Below are 24659 nucleotides of genomic sequence, written 5' to 3' on the forward strand. Positions count from 1 at the left end.
AAATAATGTATGTCAATTATGCATCAATTAAAATTCTTGAAAAAAAAAAACAAAAAATAAGAGTGCATACACTGCAATATTGTTAGGATGAAAGTAAATGGCAAGTACTTAGAAAGTCTTCCCATGACAGATCTTTGGCATTTAATAAAAGTTGAACTTTACAAATAAAGATGGTAGTGTATGAATGTACATATATGCATATATATAATAAAATATACCTATATTTTTACTGCATTTTCAATTTAAATTTCTTAAGATATCTAATTGCTTAATTTTTCTGAAAATTTAGGTATTATTCTGAAGTTTGTTTAATTCTTGAAGTTTAGATACTAGTGACTGTATTTTCATAGCTTATTGTCTAAATTTTGTTATTCTTCCTTTTGATTAATGTTTTAGCTTATTTAAAGTATAAATGTTAAAGAATTTACCACCATTTTATACTCATAAGAAAACGGAGTTTATTTATTTTTACCATCACAATTTAGTTGAGGATAAAATATATCTGTTTTAAGTGGTTAACTATTTAATGCCTACCATGATTTTAAACTGAGTAAAATTTTGACTAATGACAATGATTTATAATATTATACTTATCAAGTTAATTAGTTAAAAAATCTTAATTGATATCTGAAATTTAAAGAATTTTGAAGCATAAAGAATTCATCATCAGTTGTTTATTAAGAATCACTTTACCTTGAATTTTCTAAAGTAATATTTATTAGTCCAAAGTAAATCTTTGAGAAGTGAGTGAGGCAAATCTATTTCCCAAGAGATAGTGCATCACACAGAGTTGGAAAAAACACACACACACAAAAACTGACAGTGTATATTTACATTTGCCCCAAGAGAACTGGTACTTCCAAATTTTGTGACAAAATCTAATACTTTGAAGGAAATTTGGTCTTTTTGACAGTTCTACTGAGTTATCATCTCAAAAAGCAGAAAGAATTTTACCACTTTCAGGAAGTCAAGACAACCAATTATTAGGAGGTAAGAAAACATGAATTTTTTTCATGATATTCAGTACACTGTTTCTTTCTCTCTAGAACTTTAAATTCCATTTGGCAATATTGTTCCATATTAAATAGTCCATTTTTTCAATTAATGCATTAATTATTTTTATGTGGGTATTTTTCATGAGTGAGAGAAAGAAAAGAGAGAGAGACATGGAGAGAGAAGTCTTTCACCATTACTTAAGATGATGGCAAAAGACTTATTTTAAGTATATTTTCCCCATATAAAAAATTAACATTTTGTACACTTTAATTTCTCATGTTGTAGAATTCATAAATGAAATAATGTGTATTTTCTGTTCAATTTTAAATAGGATATAATTTGTCATTTCCAAAATGTAGAATATCTAACACACACACACACACACACACTTTATTAAATGCTGATTACCTTTTGATCGTATTATAAATTCCCATTTTCCTTCATTCAACACACTAGAGAGTAAGATAAGATTTTGTAGGTGTGCATCCTGTGGAAGAAGTATGCCTATGTATACGTATGCCTGTGTGGTAGGCAATGTATCAGAGGACTTTAAAAGAGGATGAAGAATTGTTTGGAGCCTATAGATGTGGCAAAACATGACTGTAAAATATGTCTCAAAGTAAAATTAAAATTGGAGTCTGGAATCTTACATAGAATACACTGAAATAAAACAATCTATGTGTGGCACCAAACTAGAACGGACCTCTCAAAGAGACTATTGCCTGAAAGAACAGAGTTCTAGTTCTGCTTCTGACAGAGATTGCATGTCCAATAAGTACCTTAAAGAATTAGACCCTTTTTAAACATATGATGATGATTATGATTATATATTGTAGTATTTGCCAAGGAAGGAAATGTAGAATAATGCAAAACATTTTACCCTTAAAATTAAATGACCTTAGATTATTTGTCCTTTTATTTATTTATTTTAGTTGGGTTTTATTGAAATATGATTTTTAAATAGTCATATTAATCAGTTTTCAATATACAATTTGATAATTTTCTTAAGTGTTTGCAATCATTTAATTAACTATATTATGATAAAGATCATTTCTGTCACCTGAAATATTCCCTATCCCTTTGCAATCAATCTCTTCCTAATATCTTCTAGCTATGAGCAGTCAAAAAATTGCTCTCTATCACTATATTAAACAAAGTCATATAATATTCAGTGTTTGGGGGTCACCTTTTTTCATATGCCTTTCTTTGAGAATTATCCATATCTTTGGATTCCTGGACCCAGTTCCAGTGTGTGTGTATCAGGGGCAGGGGGTGGGTGGACTTTCCCGCACGAACAAGAAATTCTCAGACACCAGCTGGGTGTCCTACCATTTAACTCAGTTCAGACTACCTACACAGAGATTGGGTCAGATTGCAGAAGCTGACAGCTCAGTTCTGCAAGACTGCCTCCCTTGCCTACCCATTACAATGCCAGTCACAAATCCAGGTAGTTACCCCTATTTCTAACCAACTAGCTATAAGTAAGTTTCTCATGATACCCTTCTCGAGTTTAGTTAATGGCAAGGGTGGTTTATAGAACTCAGAGAAAGATTTTACTTCCTAGATCACTGGTTTATTATAAAAAGATATAATTCAGAAACCACCAGATGGAAGTGATGCATAGGGCAGGGTATGAGGAAAGGTTGTAGAGCTTCCATGCCCTCTCCAGGTGAGCCACTCACCACAAATCTCCACATGTTCACCAATCTGGAAGCTATCGGAATGCTGTCCTTTGGGTTTTTATGGAGGCTTGTTACACCAATGAGACTGATTAAATCATTGGTCACATGGCTGTTCTCCTAGCAACCAGCCCACCATCCTTAGGTGGTGTCCAAAAGTCACCTTATTAACATAACAGGAGATACTTTGGTGGTTTTCTTTACTTCGGAAATTCCAAGGCTTTTAGGAGCTCTATGCCATAAGTGGGGAAAAAAAAAACAGATATATATTTTCTAGTATAAATCACAATATAACACTGTGCTACTGTATATATCAGAGTCCTTTCATGTTTGATATTGATTTGGATTCCATTGTAAGGATATAAACACACTATCAGATTTTCAGATAGTATGAAGAAAGCTACTATAAATCAGCTCTTGTCTTTGGAGTACACGTGCTTTAATTTACTTTGATAATTATGAATGAAATTGCTGAGTCTATGATAATCATGAATTTAACTTTATAGGAAATTGTAAAATTATTTTTCAAAGTGGTGAGCCCATTTTGCATTACAATACATGAGAGTTCTTCACCCATATTTGATAATGGTCTTTTAAAATGTAATTATTCTAGTAGGGGTGTAGAGGATGTATTTTCTAAAATGGCTAATAACATTTAATACCTTGTTATGTGCTTAATTATCATTCAAATATCTTGTTTGGTGAAGTGTAACTTCAAACATTTTAGCAAGTTTTATTGAAACATTTTTTTCTTTATTAAAAACTTGTAAGAGGTTTTTACATATTCTGGGTGCAAATTCTTTATCAAATACGTGTTGTTCAAATAGTTCATTCCAGTCTTTCACCATTAAGTATAACATTAGCTGTAGTATTTTATAGTATGATTTTATCAGGATGAGAAAGTTTTTTCCTATTCCTAGTTTGTAAGGATTTATACCATAAATTGCTGTAGAAGTTTGCCAAATTTGTGAGATTTTGGGATGCCTGGTTGGGTCAGAGTCTGCCTTGGGCCCAGGTCATGATCCCAGGGTCCTGGGATCCAGTCCCCCATCTGGCTCCTTGCTTGGCAGGAAGCCTGCTTCTCCCTCTGCCCATGGTTCCCCTTGCTTGTGCACTCTCTCTCTCTGACAAGTAAATAAAATCTTTTAAAAAATTAATGAGATTTTAATGATACTAAAAACTGGTCTCTGGAAAGGGATTCAGCATTTATCCTTTATCACTGTATGTGCCATAGCAGTGGATAATCACATGGTATATTAGCAAAAGTATCTTTTTATAAAATAAGTCCAATTGATAAATAAAAATAAATGTTCAAAATTTGCAAACCTCAGTGCATGAATAAGGAAAATACAATATATTATTTTACTTCTATTTATTCTTTCTCTAACCTTTCTTCCAGTATGTAGATCAGTTCTGACTTCTATCATTTTCCTTCTCTCTGAAGAACTTATTTTGACATTCCCTACAAGGCAGTCCTACTGGTAAAAAGTCCTTCAGTTTTTATTTGTGTTTGAGATTCTTTATTGCTCCTTCACTTTTGAAGGATAATTTTCCTGGCTACAAAATTCTAGTTTGGTGATAATATTTCTTTTAGCACTTTAAATATTTCATTATACTCTCTTTTTGATTGCATAGTTTCTAAAGATCAGAGGAATAGAATTCCCATCCCTGTTTCTTTGTAGGTTAGGGATTTAGTTTTCGTTTTGTTTTGTGTCATTTACCTTCTCTTTTTGCCCACTTGTAGTTTTAATCTCAAGCTAGTCCACACTTAGCATCCAGCAATCCATCAATTACAATTTAAAATGTCTATAGATAGTAGTAGCTGTACATGTAGGCTTCTGTCCTGGGCTCCGCTTTGTTCCCCATAAGCTGTCATTCTCTGTATCTGCCTATTTGTCTCTCCAGCTTTTAGGAGAACAGTTTGTTCTGTTACCTCAATGCTCTGATGAATCTAGGAAATATTACTGATTTCTGGTTTCTTCAGTTTTAATCTTACTGTGAGCACAGGAGTGAAAAGCTCCACGCTTTTTACATGTCAGACCAGAAACTAGAAACAAATGTAAAACACCAAATTATAGAACATACAGATGATAGTACAGGAGAAACTTAGGTGACCTTGGGTTTGGCAATGAGTTTTTAGATACAACCTCAAAAGCATAATGCATGAAAGGAAAAAAGAAAAAAACAAAAAACAAAAAACTGATGTTAGACTACATTAAAATAAAAAAAAAAATACCATTCTAGTAAAGACTCTATTAAGAGGATGAAAACACAAGCTACAAACTTGGAGCAAATATTTGCAAAAGACATATCTGATAAAGGATTTGTGTCTGAAAAATGCAAATACCTCTTAAAATTCCACAATAAGTAAACAAACAACCCAGTTAAAAAGTAGACAGAAGATCTGGGGGAAAAACAAAAACAAAAACTTCATCAATGAAGATAAGCAGATAGCAAACAAGTATATTGAAAATATGCTCAACATCAAATGTTATTAAGTCATTGTAGGTTAAAACAAGATATGTCTATACACCTATCAATATGACTAAATTCCAAAAAACATGACAACACCAAATGCTGGAGAAGGTGTGGAGCAAAAAGAACTCTCATTCATTGTTAATAGAAATGAAAAAAATGGTACAGCCACTTTCAAAGACAGTTTGGAAGTTTCTTACAAAGCAGAACATAGTCTTACCCATTTGTCCCTGCAATAGCTCCCGTAGGTATTGTCTAGGTATTGTTAACCTTAAAAGTAAAGCGCTAGTTATTTTACTAGCAATGATGGATTTATTCAAGAATAAAGGAGGGATGCAATCTGGGACAAACAAGCTATGTGAAAACCATATGCAAATGAGGGTAGCTTAGGGACAGGCACACTTTTTTTAAGGAGCAAAGGGGTAACATTGGAAGGTTGTCATGAACTAAAAACCCATTGGAATGAACTGGGAGTTCAAAGTATGGTGGCTTTTCACTGGCAGAGCTCTTGCAGGTAAGAATGAGGAGAACATCTCTTCCTCTGGCTGAAGTAGTAGAGTGTCATCTACGTGCAAGGTGAAGTCTAACTCTGCAACTGACAAGGATGGTAGGGTGTGAGAGCTCCCCCAGCCAAAACCTGCCAAGTCCATTTTAGTGAGGTTTCCCATCACTAATGTTTGCAGTATTTAGAAAAAAGAAAAATAAAAAGAAAAAGGTGTTGAAAACTTTATGCAAACAAAAATAGGTATACAGATTTTAGAGCAACTTTATTCATAATTGCTGAAAGCTAGAAGAAACTAAGATGCTAGGTGAATGGATGAATGAACTGTGGATCATTCACACAGTGAAATACTACTTATTAATACAGAGAAATGAGCTATCAAGACATGAGAAGACATAGAGGAAACTTAAATGCATACTGCTAAGTGAAAGAAGGTAGTCTGAAAAGACTATATACTGCATGGTTCCAACATGATATTCTGGAAAAGACAAAACTGTAAAGACAGTGAAAGGATTAGTTAATTCCAGGGACTGTGGGTAGGAAAAAAATGAGTAACTCAAGTACAGAAGAATTTAAGGGCAGTAAAATTCTTCTCTTGATACCTTAATAGAGGATACATGACATTACACATTTGGTGAAACCCATAAATCTGTCAAGCACAAAAAGCAAACCTTAATGTAAACTATAGAAACTGTAGTTAATAACAGTGTATCAATACTGGCTCATCAACTATAACAAATACATTACACTAATTCAAAATCTTAATTGTAGGGAAAACTGTGGATAGGAGGAGGAGTATCTGGGAATTCTCTGTAGTTGTTGTCAATATTTCTATGAACCTAAAACTGCTCCAAGTAATCAAGTCTATTGATTCAAAGGAAAAAGTGTAAATGTCCTGAGACCATATATGTTGAGAAGACAATTCTTAAGTTTCCTAAACTTGGATCTTCTGACCAGCAGATGTGTATCATGAGTGAATTTTAGGACATTGACAACATTCCTGGATCTATTTGAAAACTTCATATCCTTGTAATTTAAAGTTTGCATGAAATTCTCATGATAGACATTGACCCCATATTTTAAAACTCGTATTAAAGACAAAAATGTTAATGTTAAGGTTAATTCTGAAGCCTGTAATTATTTTCTTAAATCTTTATATTTATTTCTTAAGCTAGTTTACTCATATGTAAAACACTTTATTCATAGATAATTCATTTTTTCACAGTCTTGGTACCATAATTATTGAAATTCCCTCCAAAACATGAAGTAACTAATACAGAAAACAAAACAAAAACCAAAAAACAAAAAAGCAAAAACTTCATCCAAAATTCATAAGTCATGCATTTACCACTGTTTTTTTTTAACACCACTGTCAGCTTACAAGGCATTTTTGAATTCTTCAATGATCTTTGTTGTGTTTTATTTTTTCTCAGTTTAGAAACATTGACCTGTTCTAAGTGATTTCTGGTAGACATATTTCCATCTCAAACTTGGTATTCATGCCTTGAAGAATCCTGAAAGCAACATCACTTCCCTTAGACTAAGAAGTTCATTTTTATGCCAGTTGGATGCACCAAAATCTTGACTTCACATTTGTTATGACTACACTGCAATGCAAATAGATGGTTCAAACTATTTTTATTAAAAGTTCCATTCAGAGTTGCATAATGGTTTGGACATTGTAAATGTGAAAAAGGGTAAATGAATTACTGCACATGAACTTAATCAACTTCATCTTGTTTATATCCAGGCTCCTCTCCAACTCATCAAGGTCATTTTGAATTTTAATCCAGTTTTTAAATGTGCTAATTGTCCTACCAAATTGGTGTCATCAGCAAATTTAATAAAGACACTCTGGTTCATCACCCCAATCATTAATTTTAAAATGTTTAATAGTAGCAGGCTAAGTAATGACCCCTGCAAAAATATACTTAGCGCTTAAATTTTCAAAAGATAATACTGTATAATCAATTTCCTGACAACTTGATGCTTTCCGGTGGTTAAAAGATATGTGTGTGTGTGTGTGTATGTGTGTGTGTAAAATACATAAAGACTTCATTAATATATCAATTTATGTTTATTTATACATGTGTAAGTGCTAGTGTTAGTCATTTTGGCCTTAGAGTTTGAAAGTAGGGAATAAGTCTACATCACTCTTTCCTGAAATTTTGAAACAATATCATTTTTATTCAAAATGCCTGAAATCAAATTGAACTACCTCCCATGTTTCCTACTTTCATTCTTATGTGACCTCATTTTTACAGTTCCCCATACTTACCAAAACATTTAGCAGCTTGTGGCTCACCATTGCACCTGGTTTAATTATCCCACTATCTCATTAATCTGATCCCCCAGAAATCTCTGATATTTTACTTCACCTTTTCCAGACCAGCACTCATATGGTCATATTTCAGAACTTGTCATTAGCTATTGATTACACATTATGGAAATGAACAAATTTTTTAAGAAATAAAAAGGGATATATAATTATAAATGTGATAAATACTAAAATGAAAACATAAATACATGTACATATCAATGAATTTGGAAATGCACAAATATCTAAAAATACACAATATTTAAACTGACTCAAGGAGAAATAGTCTATTTCTTTACACTTAATTATTGACATTGAATCAGTTGAAAGCTTCCTCCCACCCAAAATAAAGGAAAAAAATAAGCAAAATACATACACAAAGCAAGTCTGATGATTTTAAATGTATGTTCTATAAAATATTTGAGAAAAAGATAATTCAAATCTCATTAAACTTTCTCAAAGAATATAAAAAAACAGTCTTGCTTTGAAAGTTATTTATAAGACTGTTATAACATTAGTGCCCAAATTACTGAAGGATGATAGAGGAACCGAAATTATAACCTAATCTCACTTCTTAAATATATTTGCCAAAATCCTAAACGACATATTATCAAACACAATCAAAAGAAAAATTTTCGAAAAATAAAACAATCAAGTTGAATATATTGTAGGCATAGGTTGGTTCATTATTAGAAAATATATTAATATCATTTACCACATTATTGAATGAAGGACAAATCTCATGATTTCTATGATCATCTAAATAAAAATGTATCTATATGATTCAGTAATTAAAATTTAGAAATTTAAGGGAACACAAGATTTTCACTTAACCATATGCATTCCTCAGCCCAGAACTACCATAACTTGAGTGACTGGAGATGCATAATTATTTAAGAAAATATGAAGTGGAATCAACGGCACAGATGCTTAGTGTTTCCTTTTGAATCCAAAGTAAGAGAACCATGATGAGGGGATGTTGTGGCAGGTATATGTAACAGCTGTTGACTACCATGCTAATTGGTTGGCATGTGGCTTTTATGTTACCTTTAGACTGGTTCTTAATCATGTCAGTAATAAGCTGAGGGAAATACAAATACAGAGACTTTACCTCTACTTCTCATTTAACCATACTCTGTCTGGTCAAAATTATATATCCACAAACACAAATTAAAAAAGAAGCTCTGAGCTGATAAACGGTCCAGCTTTCTGGATTGCCCAAATGAGAAGCTCTTGAAAGCAGTAAATTGAATGCTTGCTCTGTAGCTCTAAAGCAGATGCTGATAATGTTCTTGATGAAAACGTGCAAAATTCACAAGTAAAATATGAGTAAATACACAAAATGGGTTCATGTATTTACCCGTTTTAACAGCTGCATTTAAGTCAAGGTTCTGAACAAAAACAAATGAAACACTTGGGGTATGTTGAGAACAATTTATAGGGGTTATTTACGAAGATATGAGTTGGTTGTAGAAATCCCACAAGAGAACACAACAGCTTATATAATAGCTTGAAGATATTAACGCCTGTAAACCATATCTAATATTTATCCCAAGGAGAAAAAAAGGGGTGGCAATTGCCTGAACAACTGAACCAGAGAGAGCCGTGAGGAGGGAATTATCTCTTTCCTGGTGGAGGAATATATCTGTATCTCCTTGCCACCCTGGGATCAAGGTTGTTCTTTGTCATAGTTCATACAACGTAGCCTTGTGCAGGGACATAGCAGAAAGATCTAGAAGGGATCATGAAAGATACCTAGCAGTTCTGTAAAATCTTATTTGGTAAAATTAAACATGTATGAATATATGTATATACAAAGACTTGGAAAAATGGGAAATGATGAGCACTTCCTTTTTTTTTTTTAAAGATTTTATTTATTTATTTGACAGACAGAGATCACAAGTAGGCAGAGAGGCAGGTGGAGAGAGAGGAAGGGAAGCAGGCTCCCTGCTGAGCAGAGAGCCCGATGAGGGGGCTCCATCTCAGGACTCTGGGATCATGACCTGAGCCCAAGGCAGAGCCACCCAGGTGCCCCTGATGAGCACTTTCTTAATAGTGCATGTGTATGCAAGTGTGTGTATGTGTGTCTTGATGCATGGATGTGTGTGATTATGAGTATATAAAAGGATATTAACATTTAAGAAGTCTTTCTGTGAAAATTTAACTTCTGTTTGTTTCACTTTTCATTTTTTTTGTATTAAATTAAAAAGATTAAAATATTCTAGGGGTAAGGACATCTCTGTCCATATCATCCTTACCCTGTCACACAGTTTGGCATTCATTTAAAATAGTTTCCCACACCAATACTGTGTATTTGCCCATTTAACCTTGGTACTCATTGCAAAGAGTAGTAAGGAAAAAGTTATTTGAGACTGGAAACCAGAGGAATGCAAGCGTAGATGATGCATATTGAGAAATAGTGGGAGTTGTGAGGGCTGATGACAGGGAGGGAAAGGTTAAGGTTGCACATGACTTTGAAGGAGTGATAATGATTTTTAACTTTATTCTAAATGTAAGAGAAGTCTTTGCATGATTCTAAACTGAAAAGGGACCAAATAAGACATATTTAAAAATGAACCCTCTAGTAATGTGTGAAAACTAGACTCCAGTATTCTATGAAAGAGATGGTGATGGCTTTGACCAGAGTGGTTGTGGCAGATATGGTGAACAACGGTCAGATTTGGCAATGGAATAGTATGGTGTTGGAACTATCAAAACAATTACTTTCCATCCTTTTTTTAAAATACATGTTTAATTTTTTTGAACTTTAGCTTGTAACATACTATTGATACATAACATGCATTTAATATTGAACTATAAGTAAATTAATTTTAATGTGTTATAATGTTAGGGAAAAATTGCATGGAATCTGATTATTTGGTTGAATTTTATTTGTTTTATAACAAAAGTGTTACTTGAAAGAACTGAGAAAATACCAACAATATAGGTTGACAGATAAATAGACCAAGAATGAGACTTACAGATATCATATCCTAATATATTTAATGGAACTATTGCTTAATTCCTAAGCCTGATGATACTTCACAGTATAGATGATTACCTTATTACAATGGTTTGGTGTTTTTTATAATCATCTTTTGCATAGAGAACTATTGATATAAATTAAAAGTGAAGATCATTTGATAATCTGTGCCATTACTATGTCAACATTTTTAATGTAATAAACCATAAACTTACTCAAATTCTAAAGTTACATTGAATATGAATTGTATACACTATTTCCATTCACCATAGTACTAAGATTATTTGTTTATAAAACTTATTTTGTGATAGTTATAGATTTGTGTTTTTCTATTAATTTCCAGCTAGAAATACGGAAGGGTGTTTCCAGATATATTTTTACTTACTCTATCGACTAAAACTGTTTGAGATAGATGGGGAATCAGGCAAGTTAGTTTCTATAGCATTTCTAAAAGGACCAGCTTTCTCATTATTTTACTAAACAAGATTTCACCTATCAACCACTCTCTGGGTATACACACACACACACACACACACACACACACACACACACACAACTGACTTGTTTCACATTTAATTGTACTCACGGGAATATATTAGTGATTCTAACTTTAACGACTTCTGATCCCCAGTAGGGTACTTTTTTCTACTTTATTTGCTCCCTTAATCATATTCAGCAGGTATAATTTAATAAGAGAAATAACATGTCTTATATACTGGTCCTAATGCCTACCATTGTGAAGGAAATCATATTTGTGATTATTTCAACAAATATTTTTACACAAATACACAGAAATATGTATAAATATACAAACACACATATACAACAAAAATGACTAATATTTTCAAACTGAGATGTACAGTTTTATAAATTTTACCTATGTTTATTTTTTCTTTATGTTATAGACATATAAATAAGTATATTTTAGCATCAGCATGATGATGTAAGTCTAATTTGGGCAAAACCTCAATACATACACACAAAGACACAGACATAAAATTATATATAATTGATGTGAACTCTGTTTTCTCATGAGTTCATAAAAAAGTATTTTACTGACCAACAAGTTCACACACACACACACACACACACACACACACAACTGGGGGATCTTTAAGGAAACATTTAGCTCTATGAAACTCACTTTTCTGAATTACAAAATAGAATAACAATGTCTGTCCCAACAATATTGAGGTTTTTATGATGACAAAATAAGAAAAGTATATGAAAGCTTTCTATTGATGATAAAAGACCAAAAATAATTGTCTTATACTACACAAGTACAATTTTATATGAAACAGTAATAAAGCATCCCCCCTATATTAAGTTGAAGAATGATGTACATGGTGCACAAAAAGTAAGATTTTGAAAACCTACATTGAGGAAATGAAAGAAAGTATATTCAGGAATTTGGGGATTTAGTGCTTCTATAGTAACCAGTAATATTACAACTTTTTTTCTCTAAGACCATTAATTGAAAGTTATTTTTGATATTGTCAAGAAAGAGAAAGGGAATATAAAATGAGAAGAAATGATTCCTTTTCTGATGGTCATCTCCAGGAAAGAGGGAGTCAAGCCATAAAAAGGACATTTGCATCCCTCTCTTCTGAGAAGAGGTAGTTAGATATTAACGATAAAGGAGAAGCTTGGTAAAAGGCCCAACCTTATTCCAGATAGACTTAAAATTATGTCAGATTATATTTGGTGCACATTTTAGGTAACAAAAAAGCATAACTTTCCATAATGTGTGAGGGAATTACCTTCCTTAAATTTAGTAAAGATATAAATAATTATCACATTTAATTTATTAAATAAACTCCAAGTTCAGTACCATGGCTATATAATTCTATTGAGGTGAAAGATGATACTTACCCTTCAAGATTTTAAAAGTTGTATAAAATGGACATATAACTACAGAAAATAAAATGTTGCATGCAGATGAGACATTTTGCATATGAAGAAAACTCAAAATCATCTATAGATATATAAAATAAAATCAATACATTGGACATTGAAAACTGTTCTCTAATTCCATTTTGTAGTATTTTTATTTTTTTATTTTTTAAGATTTTATTTATTTATTTGACAGACAGAGATCACAAGTAAGCAGAGAGGCAGGCAGAGAGAGAGGAAGGGAAGCAGGCTCCCCACCAAGCAGAAAGCAGGCAAGATCCCAGGATCCCGGGATCTTGACCTGAGCTGAAGGCAGAGGATTTAACCCACTGAGCCACCCAGGTGCCCCATTTTGTAGTATTTTTAAAATAGTAAAATAAATTTATTCCATATTGTAGTATCTGATATTAAATGTTTTGATTATAATGTGTCTGACATTAAGCTTTTGATGGCAGAAGCATCCATTTCAAGACATCCAGCTTGAATACAACCTATTGCCAGCTATATGACATAGCCACTTGCAAAAAACTATGTAAGGAAACAGGCCACCACTGCCCATGAAGTTCACTTTTCAAAAACCCTGTATAACCTACATAGTTGACCCCTTAAATGGCTTTACTTTCCTCTTCCTGCTCCTTAACTTCAATTCTGGCTCTTATGTTTTAAATTTATCAATAAAGAGTGAATCTATGAAACCGTTGGCACACCAGCCTCTGACCCTAGTAAAGGCAGAGCTCCAGTTTTTGTTCCCTCTCTCTCTCTCTCTCTACCCTCGCATCTCAGGGTGTAGCCCTACAGTGTGCTGTGTACCCTCTAGGACTTGTGAGTACTAAATTTTGTTCTTCAAAATTGCCTGATGATTCTACTGAGGTGTGTCATGCAATCATAACAAGAACCACAAGGACTGCCAGGTTACTACTACACTGGCCTAGTGGTGGCAGAAGTCGTCTGTGGGGTGCTCTGTGATTAAAAAGGGCCTACATGAATGCTCTCGGATATTCTTAGGCAAGAATGTCAATGTCAATAGGCTGGGACCTACATAACACACTTAAATAGGAAAATACATCTTTAATGCATCTCTGGGACCAAAAGCAGGAGTGAGACATTTCCAAATATAGGGAATGAATGGAGGTCAACAAGCAAATGACAGATGTTCAACATCACAAATTATTAGGGAAATGCAAATAAAAATCAAATGATATATCATCATATAACCATTAGGATGGATACTATAAAAAATAAGAACGGGAAATAATGTGCTATTAAAGATGTGGAAAAATGGGAAGCCTTATGCACTCTTGGTGGGAATATAAAATGGTATAGTCACTATGCAGTCATTATGACGGTGCTTCAAAAAATTAAAAATACAAGTATCATATAATCTATCAATTCCACTTCAGGGTTTATATTCAAAAGAACCAAAAGCAGACTCTCAGAGAGGTATTTATACACCCCTGCTCGTAGCAACAGTATTTATAATAGCCAAAGCATGAAGTGAACACAAATGTTCTTCAGTGGATCAGTGAATAAATAAAAAGTGGTATATACATTCAGGGGAATAGTATTCAGCCTTCAAAAGGAAACCTGTTCTAACATGCTACAACATGAGTGAATCTTGAGGAAATTATGTTTAGTGAAATATGTCAGGCAAAAAAAGAACAAATATTCTATGATTCCACTTATATGAGATACTTAAGAGTATTCAAACTCATTGAGACCTTTCCTCTGGAGGAGGGGTGGTGGGGTCAGGGTGGGGGGTTGTTCAATAAGTATAGAGTATCAGTTTACAGGATGGAAAATTTCTATATATTAGTTTCACAACAATGTGAATATATAACACTACTGAGTTGAACAATTAAAAATGATTAAGATGGCAAGTTTTATGATTTGTTTGCTTTACCAATATTTGAAAGAGAGAGAAAGGGAAAGAGAAGAAAGAAAGAAAGAAAGAAAGGAAGGAAGAAAGAAAGAAAGAGGAAGGAAGGAAAATAAAATAAAAGGAAAGGAAAGAGAGAAAGAAAGAAAGAAAGAAAGAAAGAAAGAAAGAAAGAAAGAAAGAAAGAAAGGAAGAAAGAAAGAAAGAAAGAAAGAAAGGAGAAAGAAAGAGAGAGAGAGAAAGAATTATATGGGAAAACTATAGTATTGAATAGGTACAAAACCATGACTGCTGATTTTAAGGTTTAAATTTCCAAAGGGATAGCAACTACTTGGGGCACGTTGAATTGTCCTCCTTATATAAAGACAGTAGGCTAGAAGGGTGATCCCTTTAGAAAAAGTAAACCAAACAAAAAATAATTAAATTACATTAATTTTTTTTGAAATACAGTATGGTTTTTGAATACAGGTATTCATAGGCACACATTTTCATTTGAAAGACACAAAGTATTTATAGGCTGTAAATTCCTTTTTCTTTATAATTTTATGTAGAATTGCCACCATGTATAAAATTGTAATTTTGCATATAGAAAATCAATTTTTAAATGTTCTTGTAATTGTTCATTTTATAAAAAAATACATTAATAAATTTTATATAGGTATTAACAATTTTATATAGGTATTTGCTATTTTTGTATAGGTATTACTATCACTATACTTAATATTTTTAATTTATTTTAAAATTTTAAAACATTTTAAATTTTAATATTTTAAAAAATCAAAGCATTAAGAAAAAAATTCTATTTTTTTATTGTTACATACCATTGAGCTACTCTATTTAGAATAGAAAAAAATTGTTACTAACAAAGATTTATAGCAAAATTTCCTTTTATTTTACAGATTTTATTTATTTATTTGCAAGACAGAGAGATCAAGAGAGAGACCAAGCATGCAAATGAGCAGAAGGAGAGAGAGAAGTACGCTCCCCACTGAGCAGGGATCCTGACATGGGTCTCAATCTTAGGACCCTGGATGATGAACTTAGGGGAAGGCAGAAGCTTAACTGACTGAGCCACCCAGGTGTCCATCACACACAACTTTTTATGTTGAAATATGAACTGCTTCCATTGTTGCTGATCTTCTATTTTACACTTTATAAAAATATATGTGTATAAATAAATAAAACATTGAATTTTTGCAAATTTAAGAAATAATTTGAATGAATCATAATAAAGAGCCCTCTATTTTATCTTCTGTGAAAACAGATGATTCACATTTGGGGGTTAATGAATGCAGGGCATGTGACTGTTTTACAAAATGCTCTGCAGAGATACATTTTAACCCTTGAAAATTAAGAATGTTTCTTTTGCATAAACATTTCATAGTGGTAGGAAAATATCTAAAGAAACCAACTGATTATTTTAATCAGAAACAAGGACTCCCCCCACCTCCATCTGCCCTGCCAAATTCCACAATGTAAAATGATGAGGACATAAAAATGAAAAGTTTTGGGTCATGTGGTCACAATATGAGACATGTCATATCACTGATAGGCAAACAGCAATATCAAATTCAAGCTATGGCAATCAAAGTTGCCTTTTTAAATTTTTTAAACAGTATGATTCTAGTCCTTTTAAATGGGTACGTTCAATTTAATGACTGCCTAGAACACCCAAGTCACTAAAATTCCGAAAAACAAAGACTTTTGCTCATCCTCAATAAAACATCTCATATGGAAGGTTTTTGTTTGTTCCTTTTTGTTTTTATTTACACTTTTTACACTGTTGCGTATCAGACTTATTTTCCCTCTCAAGTAACTTTACTAAATTTTTCAATTACAAGATTTCTCTAAATAATAGAAAAGGTAAGATTTCCCTCAGGACTGAAAGAGTATCAAAGTGGGGCTACTTGTTCAGATCAGAAACACAGTACACAATGTAGTTTAAAACATTTGAAGTGTCTGAAGCTTTCTCTGCTAGCTTGCACGTGTGGTATCTATGCAAATTTCCTTGAGCAGATGTTGAGAAAGTAGTGAAATTCTATTCAATATGATCATTCAGAAGTTCACTCTGGTTTTTGTAAATATAATCCAGCATAAATGATGCATAGAGTCCCTAGCTGTGTTCCTTATGTGTGGCAGTCAGATTGAGCAGCCCCTGGGACAAGACATATGGAAGTATATGTCATTGTATTTGACTAATTTTTCTTCTAGATTTCACCTTAAAACTGCCATGTATTCCAAGAAATTCAGAATAGCAAACACACACACACACACAAACACACAGAACTAGAATAAGGAATATCTTATGTTGTAACATTTTATATATATATATAATATTACATATTATATTATATCATATTATATATAATAAACAGGCCTCTACATACATATTTTTAACATATGGGATACACTTTTGTATGGTGAAATTATTGCACACATATGTATAGTTTAGATATGATACTACTTTTCTGTATTATATCATTTCCTGTTAAGACAGTGTTCATAAATAAAGCGAAATATTTATGGTGGAATTCTAAGATATGAGCTATATTAGCAAATGTTTAAAATATTGAAAAACTGTTTATCATGTTTAGAATATTGAAAAACTATTTATCAAACCTCGTTAATTCACAGAATGACCAGAATTTTGTTGCTCTTTTTTAGATGCTTGAAATATTTTTTTTGTTTTTTTCCTTTAAATTTTATAAGGCTTCAGCTGTCAATCAGAAATATTAATTAAAAGTCTCCTTACATAGATAAACTGTCATAGACATTACTAGTGTTTACTAATATCATGTTCCCTTTCAAATTGGGATGACACATCGATGTCTTAGCTCCCACATTGTTTTAGTTAGCAGAACTGTTAGGGATAAAAAGTTTGTGTCCCTCCAAAATGTGTATGTTGAAGTCTTAACCTTGAATTTGATAGTAATAGGTAGTGGGGCCTTTGGGAAGTAATGAGATCTAGGGTGGAGCTCTGATGAGTAGGATTAATGTCCTAATAAGAGAGCCTCCAGGGAATTCTCCCTATGCATCCTTTGAGAGTTAAGGGCAAGGAAAGTGATCACTGAGGCCAGAAAAGTGTTTTAATGTAGTGCTGTGACAAAATATTTACTAATTTTGTTGTCTGATAAATTTTTCAAGAATCCTATAGCCCTACTTAAACTAAAGTTTTAAAGATAAATGTTGGAACACAGAAATTTAGGTGGAAAAAATGCTGGTGACTATTGGCTGCATCTGACAAAATATTGCAAGAAAGAGATAAGCTTAGGGGAGAAAAATAAAGCCCAATTTGCAGCAGAAGCAAAAGAAAATAAAGACAAGTTACACATTTAGAGGCTTACAAGGATAGAATAGCTGACTACTTTTAGTTCCCAGAACATAAGGGTTTTAAGTGAGGTTTGAATGAAAAATATTTCAGTCTAGTATATATCTGGATTGCAAGGATTATTAGTTCAAGGATTGGTGCCAAGTGAAATTGCTTGATGAATAAAAATACTCACGGCAAAGTTTAGGTCAAGGGTATTGTATTTGTTTCCTAAAGCTGCCATGACAAAATACCACAATGTGCCTTAAAACAAAAATTTATTCTCCTAGAGTTCTACAGGCTAGAAGTCCAAAATCAACAAAGTAACAACAAGATTAGTTCCTTTTGGAAACTCTGAGAGGTAATATGTTCCATACTTTTCTCCCATGCCTGGTTTAATGAAAATCCTTATCAAGTAGATGTCTACCTCCAATTTTTGTCTCTTTTTTCATGTGCCATTATTCCTGTGTGTCTCTGTATATTTTTGTCTCTTCTTGTAAGGCCACCAGTGATTGGATTTAGGGTCAGTCTTGACTCTTCAGAACTCTTTCTGACTTACATTGTAATTATATTTTTAGTGACCTTATTTCCAAATGAAATCACACACTGATAATTATGAACTGAACATGTATTTTGAGAAATAAGATTCAATCCACAACAGGTGATGTCTTCACATTGAAGACTTATAGTCTCCAAGCAATTGCCATGAAGTTGAGAAAAAGAAATATGGGTTGAAAAGATGAGTAAATTAAGCTCATAATGATATCTCATACAGAATTCTGAATGTGGTTATTGTGTGTGGAACTGACAGGAAGAGAACAGATTAGAGCCCAACTAGGTTTTGTTTGTTCATTTTGTTTTTGAGACAAATGTGGTAGATTGATTAGAAATACTTTTATATTTTACTCATCAATTATTGGCCCTAACAATTGTAAGCCGTGTAATCTTAGACAGTTTATTAACTCTCCTATACTTGGGTGTTTGTGTCTTCAAAGTGAAAATACTCATGACACATAATTCATATGGATTTTGAGGGCACTAATAGCATTTAAACTTGTGAAGGAAGCTTTCAAAATAGTGCCTGACAAACAATAAGATTTCAATAAATGTTGGCCATCCTTACTGGAGTATGTTTATGACAAATTCAATCTGTAACTACAGCTACATCTTTAAAAGTAAAGGTGGGAGCGCCTGGGTGGCTCAGTGGGTTAAAGCCTCTGCCTTTGGCTCAGGTCATGATCCCAGGGTCCTGGGATCAAGCCCTGCATTGGGCTCTCTGCTCAGCAGGGAGCCTGCTTCCTCCTCTCTCTCTGCCAGCCTCTCTGCCTACTTGTGATCTCTATCTGTCAAATAAATAAATAAAATCTTTAAAAAAAAAAGTGAAGGTGAATAGGCTGTGCTATAACAAATATACTTCACATATCAGAGGCTTAGCATATTGAAGTTGACTTCCTCATAAAATGTCTGTTGTACATTGAGACATTTAGAGGCCATACATATGGTAGGCATTGGAAATATGCCATCCTTAGAAACTGTATTCTTTTCTCAGTCATCTTGGAGTCTTGATTGTTTACATTTCATAGTTTTCATGGAAAAACATGTCTATTGGTTAGTTACTGCTGTCTATTGGTTTGTAACAAACTACACTAGTTATTGGTGGGTTAAAACAACAATTATTTTGCCCAGGATTCTCTTGCTTGGCAATTTAACCTGGGATTAGTTGAATCTATTCTTCTGGTCTGCCAATCTCAGCTCAAAGTCTTCAGGCATCTATAGTCTATTGGGTAGGTTGAGGAGAGGGTAACTGGTTTAGGTTATCTCAGCTACAATTTTTCTCCTTTGCTCCATGCCTCGATTAGGCTGACCTGAGCATATTTCCATTGCAAAACCAGATTCTACCACATTCCTACTTCCAATGAAACGTTCAATGAATGAGGAAGCAAACACCATCTATTGACTGGAAAAACTGGGAAGTCACATGGCAAACACTTTCCAAAGACCCTAACTAGGAGCAAAAATAGACATTCCTTGAAACAGGATATAAATGGGGAAAATTCTGATTCCCACCATAGCTAATAGAATTTCCTAAATGAAGTTCTTTTAGAATTAAGAATCCTAATTGTGGGGCCCCTGGGTGGCTCAGTCAGTTAAGCGTCTGTCTTCAGCTTAGGTAGGTCATAATCCCAGAGTCCCAGGATAAACCCCACATTGGGCTCCCTGCTCAGCAGGGAGTCTTCTTCTCCCTCTCCCTCTGCCCCTCTCCCTGCTGCTTCTCTCTCTCTCTCACTCTCTCACTCACTCTCTCTCTCAAGTAAATAAATGAAGTCTTAAAAAATGCTAATTGTTTCTAGTCCTTTAGATATGGCTTTAATATTCATACTACCTTCTTGTTCTTGAATATCCTATTTGTTTTGCATTACTGTTTTAATAAATTATCACAACATTAGTGGTTTAAAAATATCATGAATGTGTTATAATTCTCAAGTTTAGAACTTTTAAGGTCAAGGTATTGGCAAACTTGATGTTCCTTCTAGGTGCTCAGGGCAAGAATCAGTTGCCTTGCTTAATCCAGTTTCTAGAAGCTGCCCACATCTTGCCTCATGGCTCCACATCATTCTGAACTCTGCTTTTTCCCTTTTTCTCATTCTTTACCCTCCTGACTTCCCCTTGGGATTATACTGGGTCTACTTCAATAATTCAGAACAATCTCCTCATTGCAAAGTCTTGGTTTAATCAAATCTGCAAGGTCCTTTTAGCAATATAAAGGAATATATTCATAAGTTTCATAGATGAGGGTGGGGGCATTTGGTTGGGTATCAATACTCTACTTACCAAAAATACCACATTGTAGGATTGGGTCCTTAGAAGAATTGGCCATGACACAGATGGTCCTAAATATCAAAATATATTCTAGTTATGTTATTTAGAAACTTCTAGTGCCTTTGCATTATGCCATTTTTTTTTTTTTGCATACATCCAGAAATTGGAAGAAGTCCTATATGAGTATTTCTTTTTAAGTGGTAAAGTTAATCAATTGCCTTTGCCTTAGACTTTTCCAGTTATTTTTATGGAAATGTTAACTTCATTTTTTTCCAGTTTATTGCGATGTAATTGATACATAACATTGTGCAAGTTTTTGGTATATTATATGATGATTTGATATATTTATATGTTGCAAAATGATTGCCACCATATCATTAACTAACATTAACTAACACCTGCACCACATATCATTATTACCATTTATTTTTGTGGTGAGATCTACTTTCTTAGAAACTTTCAAGTATATAATACAGTGCTATTAACTATAATCACTATGTTGTGCATTAGATCCCCAGAGAAAATCCCAATTTCAAATATGTTAATATTAAAAATAAAAATAATGTGTGATATAAATTTAAAAGCACAATTTAAAGGTAGGAATAAGAATATTGAATATATTCTAATGAATTCTTTTAATTTCATTTAAAAAAAATCCCATAGCAGGAAAAATAAAATATGTTGTTTAACTGGAGTGTTCTCAAAAAATTCTATTATCTTTTAGAGAGAACTCTTAGGAAGGTGTGCTTTAAATTTGCCTTCACTATCCCTATCTTGATATAGAAAATAAGATTATGTGATCAATAACTTCTGAGGTTAAAAATAATTTTTTATAGGGACGCCTGGGTGGCTCGGTTGGTTAAGCAGCTGCCTTCGGCTCAGGTCATGATCCCAGCGTCCTGGGATCGAGTCCCACGTCGGGCTCCTTGCTCGGCAGGGAGCCTGCTTCTCCCTCTGCCTCTGCCTGCCATTCTGTCTGCCTGTGCTCGCTCTCTCTCCCTCTCTCTCTGACAAATAAATAAAATCTTAAAAAAAAAAAAAAATAATAATTTTTTATAACTTTTGATAACTTTTCCTTCATATAAATTCTCTAAGGCATTTAGAAATAAAAGAAAATTTAATAAGTCTCTATCAAATCATTGTATATTTCCTATTACTGGATTTTAAAATATTATTGGATTTTTAAAGTTTTTGTTTCTTTAGTTTTGTCACATTTAGAGTCACCAGTATTACTGTGTGATTAATCTAGGATAAAACTGAGCTAAACTGTCATATGTTAATAAAAGTCATGCTGGTGGTGCCTGGGTGGCTCAGTCAGTTAAGTGTCTGCCTTCAGCTCAGGTCATGATTTCAGGGTCCTGGAATCGAGCCCTGAGTCGGGCTCTCTGTGAACAGGGAGCCCACTTCTTCTCCTCCTTCCTGCTGGTGCTCTCTCTCACTATCTCTGTTTCTCTCAAATAAATAAATAAAATATTTAAAGAAAAAGTCATGCTGAAACATGAATTAGGCAGACTAAGGGGTTTATTCATCTGGTGGGAAGAAAATAAAAACTTTTTCTTTCTTGTTTTTCTTAACTCTAAAACATGTTTTACATCAGATAACATCTGAAGCTACAGAGGAAAACAAGTTGGTGAACTTTATAAATACAAGTGTTTTTGTTTTTTTTTTAATGTTAACTTCACATATGTGCAGTAAGAGTGATATATAATAATATAATGAACCATTTCAACTAATGAATAGTTTCATCTTATTCATGATTCATAGCTGTTCTTTATCTAGCACACTTAACTCTAACCTACTCGGGTCAATTGTTCATTAACTTATATAACACAAGTGACATTATTCATAGCCCATAAGTCCATTGCCTTCATTATAACTTTTCCCCAAGAATAGGCATATGGAAATCCTAGCATACATACTACATTAAATATAATATACACCACCAACAGAATCTATTCTCAGTATTCCACCTCTCATTCTACTGTACATCTTACTTTCCAGAAAAATCAAGCATAAATTTTGCTAAGAATAAGTTTCCTGAATCTTTACAATCTAATTAATAGATCAGTCAAAGAATGAAAAACGGGACTAGTCACTGAAGTATACATGTCTCCTTTAGCAGAGATCTTTCACCTACTAAACATTTGGAAAGCAAAATATCTAACCAAATTTAAGTAATTATTTCCAAGTAAATATTCTGTTTCTCATGGGACCAAGCGGGGAAAGGTAAAATGCCCTATCCTGATTTGAGTGACAGGCAGACCTAAGGTGGTGTGCCTGGGACATCTGCAGAGAGAGCCACTCCTGCTTGAGTCCAATTAATCTCTCACAACCCCATGGTCCCATGGCCTGAGGCTAGACTAAATGTAAATTATCCAGGGTATGATCTGCTGGCAGGTGGCTACCCTTCAGCTACACCAGGTGGTTGAGCCTGAGGAGGTGATAACATACTCCCACATAGACATGCCCTCTATTGGGCTGGATAATATGGCCAACTACACAGGGCAGGTCAACCAACACCACCATGTCTGGAATATTCAAAGAGCCAGTGTGTCAAACCTATACCCTGAGATCTTCTCATCCCACTGAAGGGTTTTGGCCAGCCTCCTTTCATCCAACAACCCATTCCTCCATATGGAATGTACCTGTACCTTAGAGGCAGAAATCCATACTCAGGGTCCCTAGTGTCAAGGCAGCCTATGTTATCCCTTGAGCAGCAGCCCCCAGGGTCCTACCCCAGTAGCTGTCGATGCCATTTCAAGCTTCACAGGATATCTGAGATCTGGGGCTGTCACTCTGGCTGTGCCTCCAGCAGAGTTTGAAAACAAGGCACCATAACATATGTCCCTGTTTTTTACCCCCTGAGAGACGGCAAGTTCCTGTGGAAGAGTTGGGAAGTTTTCAGGATAGAGGAGCAAGTCTTCATCAGCTGCCTGGAGAGTTACTCCAACAAGTGGTATCAGGAGATACTCCAGTCCTTCAAGACAGTTCCAGGATTTGATCAAAGATCTGAAGTCTGAATGGTCAAAAAACTTTGAGAACACATCTTGGCTCTGATGAAGACCATCCTCTATGAGGTTTCTGAGAGGAGGGGTGCTTTCAAGAAGGCCTCCACCAATGAAGCCTGCTTGATTGAAATTCTCACCTCCCACAGCAATGAACACATCCAAGAATCTAGCAGAGCCCACATAACAGAATTCTAAAAGACCCTGGAGAAGGCTATTCAAGACGACAAGAGAGAATACCTCCAGAAGCTTTTCACCACCAGGAAATACAGGTGAGAGCACAAAAGCGGACTTGCCATTCATCCAGAGACATGTGGAGGAGCTGACTCTGGCTGGGGAGGACTGCCTGGACACATGGGAGTCCAAGTTCAATACGGTTCTGTGCTCGCATAGCCAGGCCCACCAGGTGGTAGTTTTCAATGAGTATCAGAGAAGATGGGTGGAGACATTGAGAACATTTGCCGGGAGAGGTCTGGGAACCTGGAGCAGACAAAGCTAGTGATGGTAAAATGTTTCAAGAATACCACAGCCTTTTTTTTTTTTTTTTTTTTTCCCCAAAAGATTCAACAAGGCCATGAGGAGAGCAGGAACAAGGTTTGACCAGGGGATTACTGGAAGATTCTTCTGAAGATCTGTGGTGGCAATGACTAAGCAATGAGTAGTGATTCACTTCTGATCACCTGCTGGCAAAAACCAGACCAGGAAAAGGCCAAAAGGATGTCCATCTGATTCTAACAAATCCACAAAATAGTCCCTGAGGTGTTGTAGTGCAGACCATTCACAGAGCCAGGTCTCTCTCCTCTTCT

General features: G+C 34.1%; 1 pseudogene; it reads left to right on the forward strand.

Moving 5' to 3' along the window:
* The window catches only part of LOC116870318, a 56873-nt pseudogene extending 32420 nt beyond the window's left edge, over positions 1-24453 (forward strand).
* The last annotated feature ends 206 nt before the right edge of the window (positions 24454-24659 follow it).

Source organism: Lontra canadensis, unplaced genomic scaffold, assembly GCF_010015895.1.
Source record: "Lontra canadensis isolate GAN:19392208 unplaced genomic scaffold, GSC_riverotter_1.0 scaffold22, whole genome shotgun sequence".
Taxonomy (NCBI): Eukaryota; Metazoa; Chordata; class Mammalia; order Carnivora; family Mustelidae; genus Lontra; species Lontra canadensis.